Source organism: Aotus nancymaae, unplaced genomic scaffold (assembly GCF_030222135.1).
Source record: "Aotus nancymaae isolate 86718 unplaced genomic scaffold, 86718_ANA_hifiasm-v0.15.2.pri h1tg000051l, whole genome shotgun sequence".
Taxonomy (NCBI): domain Eukaryota; kingdom Metazoa; phylum Chordata; class Mammalia; order Primates; family Aotidae; genus Aotus; species Aotus nancymaae.
The window spans coordinates 8453933-8467496 of NW_026988465.1; the positions used below are offsets into that span (position 1 = coordinate 8453933).

At 38.2% G+C, this 13564-nt stretch overlaps 1 long non-coding RNA gene across 2 annotated transcripts in view; it reads right to left on the reverse strand.

Annotated features, from left to right (window-relative positions):
- LOC135269220 (uncharacterized) overlaps positions 1-13564 on the reverse strand; it is a 101427-nt gene that overhangs the window by 11860 nt on the left and 76003 nt on the right. For both annotated transcript variants that reach the window (XR_010337537.1, XR_010337538.1), the window contains exon 5: positions 3237-3333. This is a non-coding gene — a long non-coding RNA (uncharacterized LOC135269220). The remainder of the gene's footprint in view (positions 1-3236; positions 3334-13564) is intronic.

Here is a 13564-nt window from a genome sequence, read left to right on the forward strand (position 1 = left end):
AAGAGATGATTTTGAGCTGGGTCTTAAACATCAAGTAAAAATTTCAATAAAAGTCGGCATTGGCCGGGCGCGGTGGCTCATGCCTGTAATCCCAGCACTTTGGGAGGCTGAGGTGGGCGGATCACCTGAGGTCAGGAGTTTGAGACCAGCCTGGCCAACATGGTAAAATCCCTTCTCTACTAAAAATACAAAAATTAGCAGGGTCTGGTGGTAGACACCTGTAATCCCAGCTACTTGAGAAGCTGAGGCAGGAGAATCTCTTGAACTTGGAGGTCGAGGTTGAGCTGAGATCACACCACTGTACTCCAGTCTGGACAACGGAGTGAGACTCCATCTCAAAAACAACAACAACAACAACAACAACAACAACAACAAAGGAAGGTTGTGTACAAAGACACAGTGGTGTGTTTGGAAGATGTTCAATAGTTCAGGGCATGAAAAACTTTAGCTCTGGACTCTGTTAAGGAGAAAGAAAAACCCCACAAGTCCTTCTGTATCTTTTATCCTTGTTCTTAACTTCATCTTTAAAATAATTAGATCAGGCCAGATTATCTTTAAGATCTAATCCACTGTTAAAATCTATTCTGTTAGATTGACAATACTCCCAGAAATGAATGATCCACTGCAGATGTTTCCTGAAATTATGCTGTATAATGTGTGGTGAGAGGCTCCTACGAAGTTGGAGGCTCAGCCAAAAGGGGCCCACTTAGAAAAAAAAAATGTGAAGCATATTTGAAATTTATTGTATTTTACCTTAAAGGTTCATGTACATCCTATTCCTGAATAGATCTGGCATGATTTTCTTGATAAATCATTGATGCCCCAGGAAGATAGGCCGGCCTCAGCCTTAAATTTAATCATTTCCTGGTAGCTATTTGCGTGAACTCTGAGCAAGAAAGAAACTCCATGCCTGGAACCTATTTTCTACTCTGAATCTTCTCACTTGCCCACTCACTGCCAGCTTCACAGAGGCACAGTCTGAGCACCAGCTCTCTGCAGAAGCAAAATATAATGGAACTTGGGGATGAGAAGAAGAAAGCAGTAAGAGTAGTTTAACTGAGTTAACTGATGTGTATCAGTGTCCTGGGCTGGAGAGAATCAAGCAATGGTATCATGAGCCTTAGCGTCTTAGTTGCTCACATATCACATTATTCACATCTACTTGGCTGTATGAATTTTCTCTATAAAAGAATATGAGATATAAAAGTCACATAATATTGCCTGAAAGAAAAACGCAACACACATTAATTGGATTCTTGGCAAAAGACTGAAAAAATGTCCCAGAACTGTTGAAGCAAGTTATTTTTAGACAACTTTACTCTAAAATATGTTGATTCCTCTGTGAATGAGTTCACAGCACATACTGCATACTTCTTTAGTCCGATCCTCTTGAACAAAAACACCTCAATTTTTCCTTTTTATCACAAAATAAAATAAAATGAGCAGTCTCCCAGCGCTGTCCCAGAAGCAATCCTCCCCTGGAAGCTCTTTTTCTGCTGGCTTCTATCTACACATTTGCTTTCCTGTGAACCCTTTGCCCTACTTTTGTAACCTAAAGACATTCATAGAAACTTATGTTCTTTCCACCATTCATTTTGTTTTTTAGTTGTCCCCATTTTTAACTCATGAGCTCACTCTGTGTTTCATCAGATTTCTTATACTGCAACCTTCTGCTATTTTTCTAAAAAAACAGTTGAGGACTAATACTTTATATGGCATTGCAAGGGAAGAAGGATTAAGCTGTTGGTAGTTACAGAGATCTGACTTTGTGATAAGAGATCTGCCAACGATTAGAAGACCCCACCTAGCTGGTCTTAAAATGGAATTAGTCCAGATGGTGCCAATGGGAATTAAGGGACTGCATGGTCCCAGAGCAAACACAATACCTGTCTTTTGGTTGCTCGTAATCTCAGAGGTAAAGGAGGGAAATGGGGCTTTCGGAGGCCGAGTCACACATTCTCCCGTAATTATAGTAGTAAATACTTGCGATTCAAAGTGACTGTTTATCAGATACTAGGAAAGTCTTTTAAATCATTAAAGGAGTATAAAGGTCTGTTTGAGAGTCCCAAGTTATTGAAATAAATAAGAGTTTTAAAGTTATTTATACGTATTTCTGAGGCTGCATCTACAGAGGATTTCAATAATCTTGATTAAATATATATCTTTGGGAAGAAACACAGATTAGTCTAGAAAGCATGACTTGCAGATAAATGTGTTTTCTTTGTGTACCCTGTTTGCTTACAGAACCTCTTCTATGTACAGCTGGACACATTTCAGGAGCTATATGCAACAGGCATACTAAGAATGCTTACTTCTTTACGTTTCCAGTAACCTAGGATTTGGTAACAGAATTAAAGTAGATTCTTGGTAAATGTACTGTTTTTATGTACTAGGAAAATCCAGAGGCTGTTTGTACTCACAAGGTTTTTCCCCTTAAATTATTCCTTATCAACTTCTCTGATGACAGGAGGGGTGCTGTGGCTCACACCTGTAATCCCAGCACTTCAGGAGGCTAAGAAGGGAGGATCACTTGAGGCCAGGAGTTTGAGAACAGCCTGGGCAACATAGCAAGACTCTATCTCTACCAAAAAATAATTTTTTAAAAATTGTCTGATAACAGATCAATGTGCAATCTTCAGTTTTAAGCTCAAATCTTTGGTGAAATGCACGTAATCTGATTGAAATTTTTTTTGTATTGTTATCATTTGTTATACTCTAATGTAAATGAACATTCTCAGAGACTTTAACAAGGAGTAGAGAAACAAGCTCAGGGTACTGAGTTGCTGTGGGTAACAATGAGGAAAGAGTCTCTGAGAGTGAAAATGAATACAACCTAACAGCTTAGTTCAATAGTAATGCATGGGGTGGCTTTGCCCTCGTTTATGAAACTAGTGCAATTCCTTCAAAGGGGAGAAGCTTCCAAACTTTGACTTGCTATGTCTGCAAACAGGAATGGAATATATAGTGTCATGGAATCTAAATCCCGCTGCTGTTTTTGGAGGCTCGCTCTGTGGGCATGCACCAATCTGTGTTAATGAAGGCAAATCAAATTTGCCACCATTAAGAAGTCTTAGACATGTGGCCGGGCCCTGTGGCTCACTCCTATAATCCCAGCACTTTGGGAGGCCGAAGCAGGCAGATCATCTGAGGTCAGGAGTTCGAGACCAGCCTGACCAACATGGAGAAACTCCGACTTTACTAAAACTACAAAATTAGCTGGGTGTGGTGGCACATACCTGTAATTCCAGCTACTCAGGAGGCTGAGGCAGGAGAATCACTTGAACCCGGGAGGCGGAGGTTGTGGTGAGCCGAGATTCATCATTGCACTCCAGCCTGGGCAACAAGAGCAAAACTCTGTATCAAAAAACAAAACAAAAATAAAACAAAACAAAAAAACCCTTAGACATGTGCATATAATGCACGTTCTTCATGGTCAGTTTTCTTACTGCTGGATTAGAATTGACTTTTGAGGCTGAATGATCCAAAACTTCTTGTCCCATTACAGAGTTTGCATTTAGTTTTCCTTTGGATATCTTTGGTTTTGGTGTCAGGTAATACTGGTCTTATAGAAGGAAGCCTCTAATCTTTCATTTTTTGGAAAAGTTTATGAAGGGTTGGCATTTTTCTTTAAATATTTGGTAGAATTCACCAATGAAGCCACTTGGACCTGGGCTTTTCATTGTAAAAAGTTGTTTTATTTTTTATTATTATATGTGTAGGGAAAAAAGAAAGATTAGTGGTTGTCTACTGACCTCTAGGTAGTGACTAATTGCCTAGTGATTTCTAAGAGAAGCACGGGGTTTCTTTTTGGGGTGATGAACATATTCTATAATTAGATTGTGGTAAGGTTGTGTAATTACGTGAGTATACTAAAGATCACTGAATTGTTCACTTTAAATGAGTGAACTGGTATGTGAATTATATTTTTGTGAAGCCATTTAAAAAACAGGTATTGATTCTTTTCATCCTCTCTACTGCTTCTTTTTTATTCTATATTATTAATTTCTGATTTAAAACTCCTTTGGATTTCTTAAACTTAATTATGTTTACTTTTTAAATTAATTTACTTAAAGTTACATATTTACCACTAAGAAGCACTTACATCTAACATTTTTATAAGTAATACTTTCATTCTGTTGTAAATATTTTTAAATTTTGTCCTAAATGTCTATGTCTCTAAAATCATAGCCTTAAAATACACATGCTATTTGAATATTTTGCAACATCCACTGTGATTTCCCTTTTTGTCCTCACAAGTTACTTAAGAAGGCATGTCAAAAGTTTTCCAGATATATGTTTGCATTTACTATCTTGTAGTGAATTTCAATTTTTGTTATTATGTGTACTTGTCTTTACCCTTAATAATGTGTTGTGTCTGGAATCCTATTTTGTCTAATACTAATATTGTTACACAAAATTTCTTTGCTTATGTTAAAATAAAAACTTCAGACTAATTAAATTTGGCAGTGTTTATTCAAGCAAAGAAAGATTCATGAATCAGGAAGCATTCAAGCCAGAAGGGGTTCAGAGAGCTTTGCCTCGCAGTGCAAGCAGCACGCTTTTACAGGCTGAACACAGAAGCAAAGCAGAGAAATCACCTGATTGGTTACAGGCTGCTTTATTTGAACATGGTGTGATGTGGCACTTTCCTGTTTGGGCGTGGCATAATAAGTTGGCTGCCTGTGATTGGCTGAAACTCAGCTATCTGTTGTACTCCTATATTAATTCGTTTATGCACTAAGTTAGGTTGCAGTTTGTTATGTAGGAATTCAAAGTACCAACACAGCCTCAGGCTAATGGCCTTCTACTTATTTAATTTAGCAGTTATTAATTGCAAGTTTCCACTTTTCCCATTACTTTCAATCTTTCTGTGTGATTGTGCTGTGGATTTTGTTGAGTGTTTCTTATAAACATCAGAGAGCTGGCTTACAAAGCTCTAATCTGTTCCTTTCTGTCATTTGTCAGAGGAGTTTAATTTATTTTCATTGTTATAATCACTAATATATTTGCATTTATTTCTACTACCATATTTTCCTTTTACTATCCATTTTTATTGGATTTAAAAAATATATTTCCATGCTTTCTTTTGGATAAAGTTCTATTTTTTTATAATATCCTCCATGAATATTTCCCCCTATTCTGTTGGTTTGGAAGCATTTCTATTATGTTAATTCTATTATTTTTAGTATTTCAATTACCATCTCTAATCTTTGACTATAATGACATCTAAATTTATTGAGAATTTATTCCTAACATCTAAATTTACTGAGAAAATTTCTGAATGTTACAAACCTATTTAGCTACCTATTAAATAACAACCTCCTAGAGATTTTAAACATTTCCCCCCAAAATTGCTAAAATAGCTTTTTAAATTGTCAACATTAAATTAATAAACCAACATAATTTGTTAATATTATGTTTATTACTCTTTCTTGTATTCTGTGTCTTCCCTCTGTGTCCACTTTTCTTTTTACTTAAATACATCCCTTAATATTTGTGCTGATGAGCATCAATTCATGGTAAGCTCTCTTGATTTTTCTTTTTTCTTTTTCTTTTTTTTTGAGATGGAATCTCCCTCTGTCACCCGGGCTGGAGTGCAGTGGTGCAATCTTGGCTCACTGCAACCTCCACCTCCTGGGTTCAAGTGATTCTCCTGCCTTAGCCACCCCAAGTAGCTGGAACTACAGGCATGGGCCACCATGCCCAGCTAATTGTTTTTGTATTTTTAGTAGAGATGAGGTTTCGTCATGTTGGCCACGCTGGTCTTGAACTCTTGACCTCGGGTTATCCACCCACCTCAGCCTCCAAATTGATCTTTCTTTATGAGTCTAAAGTTGCCTTTATTTCTTTTCATTTTTAAAATAATAGTTTGTCTGGGTATAAAACTTTAGTCTGAGTTAATTTTACTTAGCATTTGAGGATATAATTCTTTTCTTGATTCCTAGTATAGTTGCTGTCAGTCAACTTTAAGTCCTTTATAAGTAATCTGTCTTTTTATCTCTAGTAGCTATGAAGGTTTTCCATTTGTTCTCAATGATTTGTAGTTTCACTATATATATTATCTTGTACAATTACAAGTAAGCTCCTGAAATGTGTCCAGCTGTACACAGAAGAGGTTCTGTGAGCAACCTCTATCCATACCTCTGGGTGCTTGGACTTTGCTCTGAAGACTCCCGTCTTTCTTCAGCTCTGGAAAAACATCAGTAAATAACTCTTCAAATATTGCTTTTCTACCTTTTTGGAAAATTCTATTAGACATGTTTGAGTTAGAACTCTCATTTGCTTTCTAAGTCCTTTATTTTGTAATTTTTTCTTTGTCTCTGTGATGCATTCCAATGAAATCCTCAGTACTATCTTCTAATGCCCTTGTACTTTCTGTACAATCTCTCTACTACGATTTTTCCCAATCAACTTGTTTTTTTATGTCTAAATTTTTTTAACACTTTTTAGATCTACCTGTTTTGTTTAATTTATTCTTATTTTTGTTTGCCAATTTTATGTCTTATTTTCAGGGGATATTATTCTTTAATTTATCTCCTTTATCACCCTAGCCTATTTTAAAGCCTTTGTCAGACTATTCTTGTACTTTCATCAAAGGCATCTTCTTGGTGATTTTCATTGGCTTTGCATAGCATTTCTTTGTTTTGGTGTTATGGTTTTTAGGCTCATGTTGGGAAACCGTTAAGCCTTTTTAGTTTTTGTTTTTCTTCTCTCCCACTCTTTCCTCTCTAGTTTTTGTGATGGCCCCCACCTAGCTCCCTGGGGCTCCTTTACCAAAACGTGTCTTATGTTGCAGATTAGAAGTTCATACAATTTAAGGATTATGACCTCAAAGATTATGATATCAAAGACTAAGGCTTATGGCCAATCTGATCATAGAGCCAGCAGTCAGTTTCAGATCCTGGAGATGAGACCTTTTTATGTCCTACCACGGAGGCAATATTCCCAGGAAACAATGAGCAGAACCTCCCCTAGACTTTTCTGTTTACTTGTTTAAATTAGGGGGATTTCCATCCCAGTCTCTGGCTTGATTCCTGTTGCCATTTTATATAGAGTAAATTTAATTACCATTACCTCAGATGAGCCAAATTCCCAGATGTCTTTGCTAGCTTCCTGCCCCAGAAGCAGGCCCAGAGCTTGTGTGTATACTACTGACTGCCTTGTTTTCCAGTCCAGGTGCCTGGTGCATATAAATTTTGTCTTGCTTTACATCTGCTTATATCATTTTACTTATTTATTCATATCTTCCTGTCATTGTTCTTGTTTGAAGCAGGGAAGGGTATACAAGGCATGTACTTACTAATATAATCCTGATGCCTCCTTAGGTGAGTCATGTAAATATACAAATTCCTTTAAAAGTTCCTTGAGGCCAACTGAATTAAACCCTTTCTTTGTTGGGATGTCAGCAAGATGGTAGTGGAATAAGGCTTTCCAATACTTGTCCCCAAATAGAAACATCAACCTGAACAACTATCCATGCACAAAAATACCTTCACAAGGCCGGGCACGGTGGCTCATGCCTGTAATCCCAGTACTTTGGGAGGCTGAGGTGGGTGGATCATTTGAGGTCAGGAGTTTGAGTCCAGCTTGACCTACATGGTGAAACCCTGTCTCTATTAAAATATCTAAAAAAAAATTAGATGGCATGGTGGCAAGCACCTGAAATTCCAGCTACTCAGGAGGTTGAAGCAAGAGAATCGCTTGAACCAAGGAGGCGGAGGTTGCAGTGAGCCAAGATTGTGCCACTGAACTCCAGCCTGGGCAACAGAGCATGACTCCCTCTCAAAAACAAAACAAAACAAAACATAAAGCAAAAACAAACCAAACAAAACCAACAAACAAAAAAGCCTTCACAAAAGCTAAGGAAACCAGGTGAGAGATAGCCCCTATTCTGTGTGTAGCACAGAAATAAGAAGAGTCATTGATGAGAGTAGGAAGGACAGTTTTACATTACCTGCATCATCTATCCCTAACACTAGGCAACACAGCATAGAGAGAAACACCCTCTGCTTGAAGAAAGGAGAGGGGAGTGAGCACTGGACTTTGTCTTGAATACCAACACCAGGCCTATGCCAGTAAAACCCAGTCCTGGGCAGGTCCAACAGCCCCAGACTTTAAGCTGGTACCTGAGGACTGAGTCTCCATTCCTGCCTCAATACCAGCTAGATCTTGCAGCCTCAAGCTCCAGGCTGCTCAGTGAACTTGATCCTTGGCCCTGCTCTAATACCAGGCTTACTCTAACAGTCCCAGTCTCTAGACTGGCCCCAGTGTGAGTGACCCCATTGGCCCCAAGATTTGGGTCTGCCCCAGAGCAAGGTCAGCCCTCATAGACTGAGTCTCCAGGCCTTCCCTATAACCAGGACTCCCCAGTCCCATAGTCCCAGGTTTCAGGCCCATTTAACACCAGGCCAGCTTGAGGTTCCAGGTTAGCCCAGAGCCACATTGGTCCACACAGCCCCAGGCTTCAAGCCCACCTCAACGCCAGATTGACACACTTAACCTCAAGTGCCAGGCCAGCACCCATGGATGTGGGTTCCAGGCCTGCCCAGTGTCAGGGCGGTCTCTGCAACTCCACCCTCCGGGCTGGCCTATGCAGCTCCACACTTCATCAGACACAGCGTCCAGACTCATTTAGTAAACTCCAATGTTGGTTGGTTCCCACAGCCTCAGACTCCAGGCCAGATCTCGTAGTTCCAAGTAGAGGCCAATAACTGCTATTTCAGGCTCCAGACAAGCTCCTGTGGTCAGAGACTCTATACCTGCCCCAGCACCAGGCCAACTCCAGGCTCCACACTGGACTTGCTCAACAGACCCAGGTTCCAGGATACCCTGCAGATCCAGGCTCCAAGACAACTCCCACAGGTCCAGGCTCCAGGTCTGCCCACATGGACTCAGGCTTCAGTCCTACCCTCGCACTAGGCCAGACCCTGTGGACTCAGGTGCTATTAGTCCCAGGCATCAGGCCCATCCCAGCACTTGGTTGACCCCTCCGTACTCAGGCTCAAGGTCCACCCCAGAGCCAGGTCAGCTGCAGGGGACCCAGGTTTCAAGTCAGGCCCCCCACAGATACAAGCATCAGGCCCACCCTTGCAGATCCAGACTTCAAGTACATCCTCACAGACTCAGTCAACAGGCACATTACATTGGCTACATGCTCTAGACCTAACCTAGACCCAGGCACTAGGCCCACCTACCTGCTGATCCGGGTACCAGGACAGCTTGCCCAAGGATTCCAAAAGCAAGCCTACCTGTGGACCATGACAGATGTCATTCCTAGAATCTCTGAAGGGACTGACTAGTGAAGGGATTTCCCAGACAAAGCCAGTTTGCAAAGAATAAGTAGGAGATAAGCACCTACTTCTCCAAATGCACAGACACCAATGTACAACCACAAGGATCAAGAACAATCAGGGAAATGTCACCACCTAAAGAACTAAATAGAGCACCAGTCACCAACCTTAAAGAAATGGAGATTATGAAATGGGTGACAACAAATTCAAAATAATGGCTTTAAGGAAGCTTAATGAACTTCAAGAAAACAGAAACAACAAAAATCAGGAAAACAATAAATGACCAAAATAAGAGATGAAAATCATTTAAAAAACATCAAACAGATATTCTTTAGTTGAAAAAAGAATGAAATTAAAAATGCAAAAAACAAAAAAGAGAAAGTCAACAGCAGAATTGATCAAGCAGAAGAAAGACTCCAAATTGATGAAGCAGAATCACAGACAGATTACTTTAAAATATATAAAGGAATAAAATAAAATGTAATGAAAAGGAATGAAGAAAGCTTATGAGAGTTTTGGGACAGCATCAAAAGACCAAATATTTAAGTTTTAGGAGTTCAAGAAGGAGAAAAGACAAAGGGGTAGAAAGTTTATTTAAATCAGAAGTTTATAGCAGAAAACTTTCCAAACCTGAGGAAAAAGGTAAATATCCAGGTATGGGAAGGTCAGAGTTCTCCAATTTAATTCTATCTAAACAAGACTACATCAAAACATAACACAGCTGTCGAAAATCAAAGACAAAGAGAGGATCCTGAAAGCAGCAAGAGAAAAAAAAAATCACATAGGGTATTTCAATAAGGCTAGCAGCAAATTTCTTACCAGAAATATTATAGGCCAGGAGAGAGTAGAATAATATATTCAAAGTGTTGAAGGGAAAAAAAGCTGCCAATCAAGAATATTGTACCCAGCACAGCTATCCTTCAGAAATGAAAGTGATATAAAAACTTTCCCAGACAAACACAAGCTGAAGGAGTTTGTCACTATAAGAACTGTCTTATAAGAAATGCTAAAAGAGCTTTACAAGCTGAAAGCAAAGAACACTAGTGACAGAAAAACATTTTTAAGTATTAAAATCACCTGTAAAAAAATACAGTAAAGTTTAGATACTCTGATACTGTAATGCTGGTATGTAAATCACATATCTTTTGTATAAAGTTAAAAGACAAAATTATTAATAATGGCTACAATAATTTAAGTAATATGCAATACAAAAAGATGTAAATTGTGACATGAAAAACATTAAATGGAGAAGGGTGTAGTAAAAGTGTGGTGCTATTGTATGAAATCAAAGTGAAGTTGTTATCAGCTTAAAATAGCCTATTATAACTAAAAGATGTTATATGTAAGCCTCATGGTAACCACAAAGCAAAAACCTATAGTAGATACACAAAAGATAAAATGTAATGAATCAAAAATGCTACTAGAGAAAAAGAATCTAGTCAGAAAGGAAGATAGCAAGACAGGAAGAAAATAACAAAAGATTATTACATTAACAACCAGAAAATAATCGATGAAGTAACAGTAGTAAGTCCTTGCCCATCAATAATTGTCTTGAATGTAAATAGATTAAAATTTCCTATCAAATGATAGGAGAGTGGCTGAATGGACAAAGAAGTAAGACTGAATTGAACACTGCCTACAAGAAACTAACTTCACCTTTAAGGACATAGGCTGAAAATGAAGGGATAGAAAAACATATTTTATGCAAATGGAAACCAAAAGAGAGGAGGAGGTAGCCATGCTTGTATCTAATAAAATATGCTTTACATCAAAAACACTTTAGAGCAGCACTGTCCAACAGAAATATAATGCTAGCCACATATGTAATTTTAAATTTTCTATTATAGTAAAAATATAAGAAAGGTAAAGTTAACCTTAATAATAGGTTTTATTTAACCCAATATAGTCAACACATTATTATTCTAAAATATAATTTATATGAAAATTAGTAAGATGTTTTTAATTTTTTGTTTACTAAGCGTTTGAAATCTGGTGTGCATTTCATACTTACAGCACATTTCAATTCATAGTAGCCACACTTCAAATGCTTCATAGCTATATGTGGCTAGTAACTTTCATTTTTGTGCAGATTTTAAAGAGTTTATAAAATGATAGTAAATTAAATCACTACCAACACTTTGGCTTTTATTGGACCTTTTTGTTCCAATAATTTTATTAAGTAATTAAGAAATACAGAGCAACATTCAAATAGCCTCAAAAGCTGTGTCTTCCTCTATATTATAATTATAATGCTAATATATTTGAAGAACTCACCTTCTGTTTTTGAATCACGGAAAGATTGTGAAGTCTTATGTGTACGAATTTACAATGGAAACAAGACCATTTATATTATCAATTCTGAAAAACTGGTTTCTGTAAAATCAAGTTTTAGTTTTTCCCAGGTGACATGAAATGAGAATGTAAGATTTAAAATAATCATTATGTTAATTACTTAATACATTAATTAAATGTTTAAACTCTATTTACTACCAGAAAACATTTGGAAAGGCTGGAAGGAGTTAGAAGGGAGTCAGCAGTGTAAAATATGATGGAGTTTTGTGGGTTTGTATAAAATTATTTTCAGTTGAGGTTCATTTTCAAACCTTCCCCCTACCGCAGACAAAGGATATTTGGTTTTACTGAATGTTCTCATTAAGATTTTGATACACTGTTTACAGTCTGACATCCCAGGTGTCTCAGGCAGCTAGGTAGATCTGTTTGGATACCAAAAAATCCCTGTCAGCTATGGCGGTGTTAACAAACCTTGCTACTTCTGGAGAAAGTAATGCTCTCAAAATACATTGTTTCATTATTAAGTTACTTGTTTTCTAAAGCATAGGACCATCTTCTCTCAAAGTTTCTAAATCACACTACTTAATAAAACTGCTTATTTATATGGCTTAGAAACATTGTTAGTTCATCAACTAGATTTTTGTGGCCAATCTCTAGAAATGCTCACTTGTCACATCTATTGAAACCCATCCTTTTATTGGTAGTGGTTTTCCCTGATAATTCCCATTCATGTCATATTTAATGAAAACAGTATCGGCAATCACAGAGGTACATAGCCCTTTTCTCCTGGGAGTCTCCAAATGGTTTCCAGATGGGTAGGGTGGGGGTCAGTGTTAAAAACCTCCTTGTGAAGAAAGAAGAGGAGGGAATTCATTTCCAATCAAGGTAAGGGGAAGTGAGGCTCACAGGATCGAATCATTATCCCCAAATCATTCAGTCCATCTGTGCTGTATCATTTCCCTTCTGACTGCATTTTCCAACAAGCGGAAACACACCTATTTGGCAGGGACTCCTCTCATGCTGGCTGGGGAGCCATCATATTGTCATCACAGCTGGCTATGACAGGTTGCAGGAGTTTAGAAATTGTTCTTGACATGTTGGGAAGCATTTTTATGTCCTGTCATCACAAATGCATCATTTCCTTGTAAATAGTACTGCCTGCTCCCCAGTTCTTGCCGTCTAGTTTCATGGTTTACTTTTTCCGATGACACTTATCACCATATAACATGTTATATATTATTTGTGAATATTCTGCCTCTATCCACCAGCATATACCATCCATGAAAGCCATAGCTTTGTCTGTTTATTCACAGGTATGTTTCCAGCCCCAGGCACTTGATATAAACTCAGTAACTATTCATTGAATGAAATTATGAATTTACGTACAAGAACAGTTAAGTAGAGTTAGAGAAACCTATGTGAAAATCACAGTGCTGTCGTTTATTAGCTGTAAGATCTGGGGTAAGTTGCTCATCCTCTCTGGTTTTCAGATTTCTCACTTATGAAGTGGAGCAATAATATGTATCTTATTGAGGATTAGATGATGTAAAACACTCAACCAAGCACAGAACCTGGCTTACAGTAAGCATTCAAAAAAGGATGGCTACTTGAAAAAATACAGTACTCTTTCAGTGGTTCCTCACCTGGAAAGTTCAAACTCAGAATCCTTTCTTCAACCATGAGATTTAAGCCTCAGGATTGAGTCACACTCCTTCACCAGTCATGGGCTGACCTGGGCATAGTCTTGGTTTCCCAAGCCTCCAGGGCAGCAGGAACATGCTCAGGGTATTCCCAGTAAATCTAAACAGTCTTCAAGAATACCTTTTTCTTGGCTCAGCGTGGTGGCTCACGCCTGTAATCTCAACACTTTGGGAGGTCAAGGCAGGCAGATCACGAGGTCGGGAGTTTGAGACCAGCCTGGTCAATATGGTGAAACCTCATCTCTACTGAAAATACAAAAATTAGCCAGGGGTGGTGGTGTG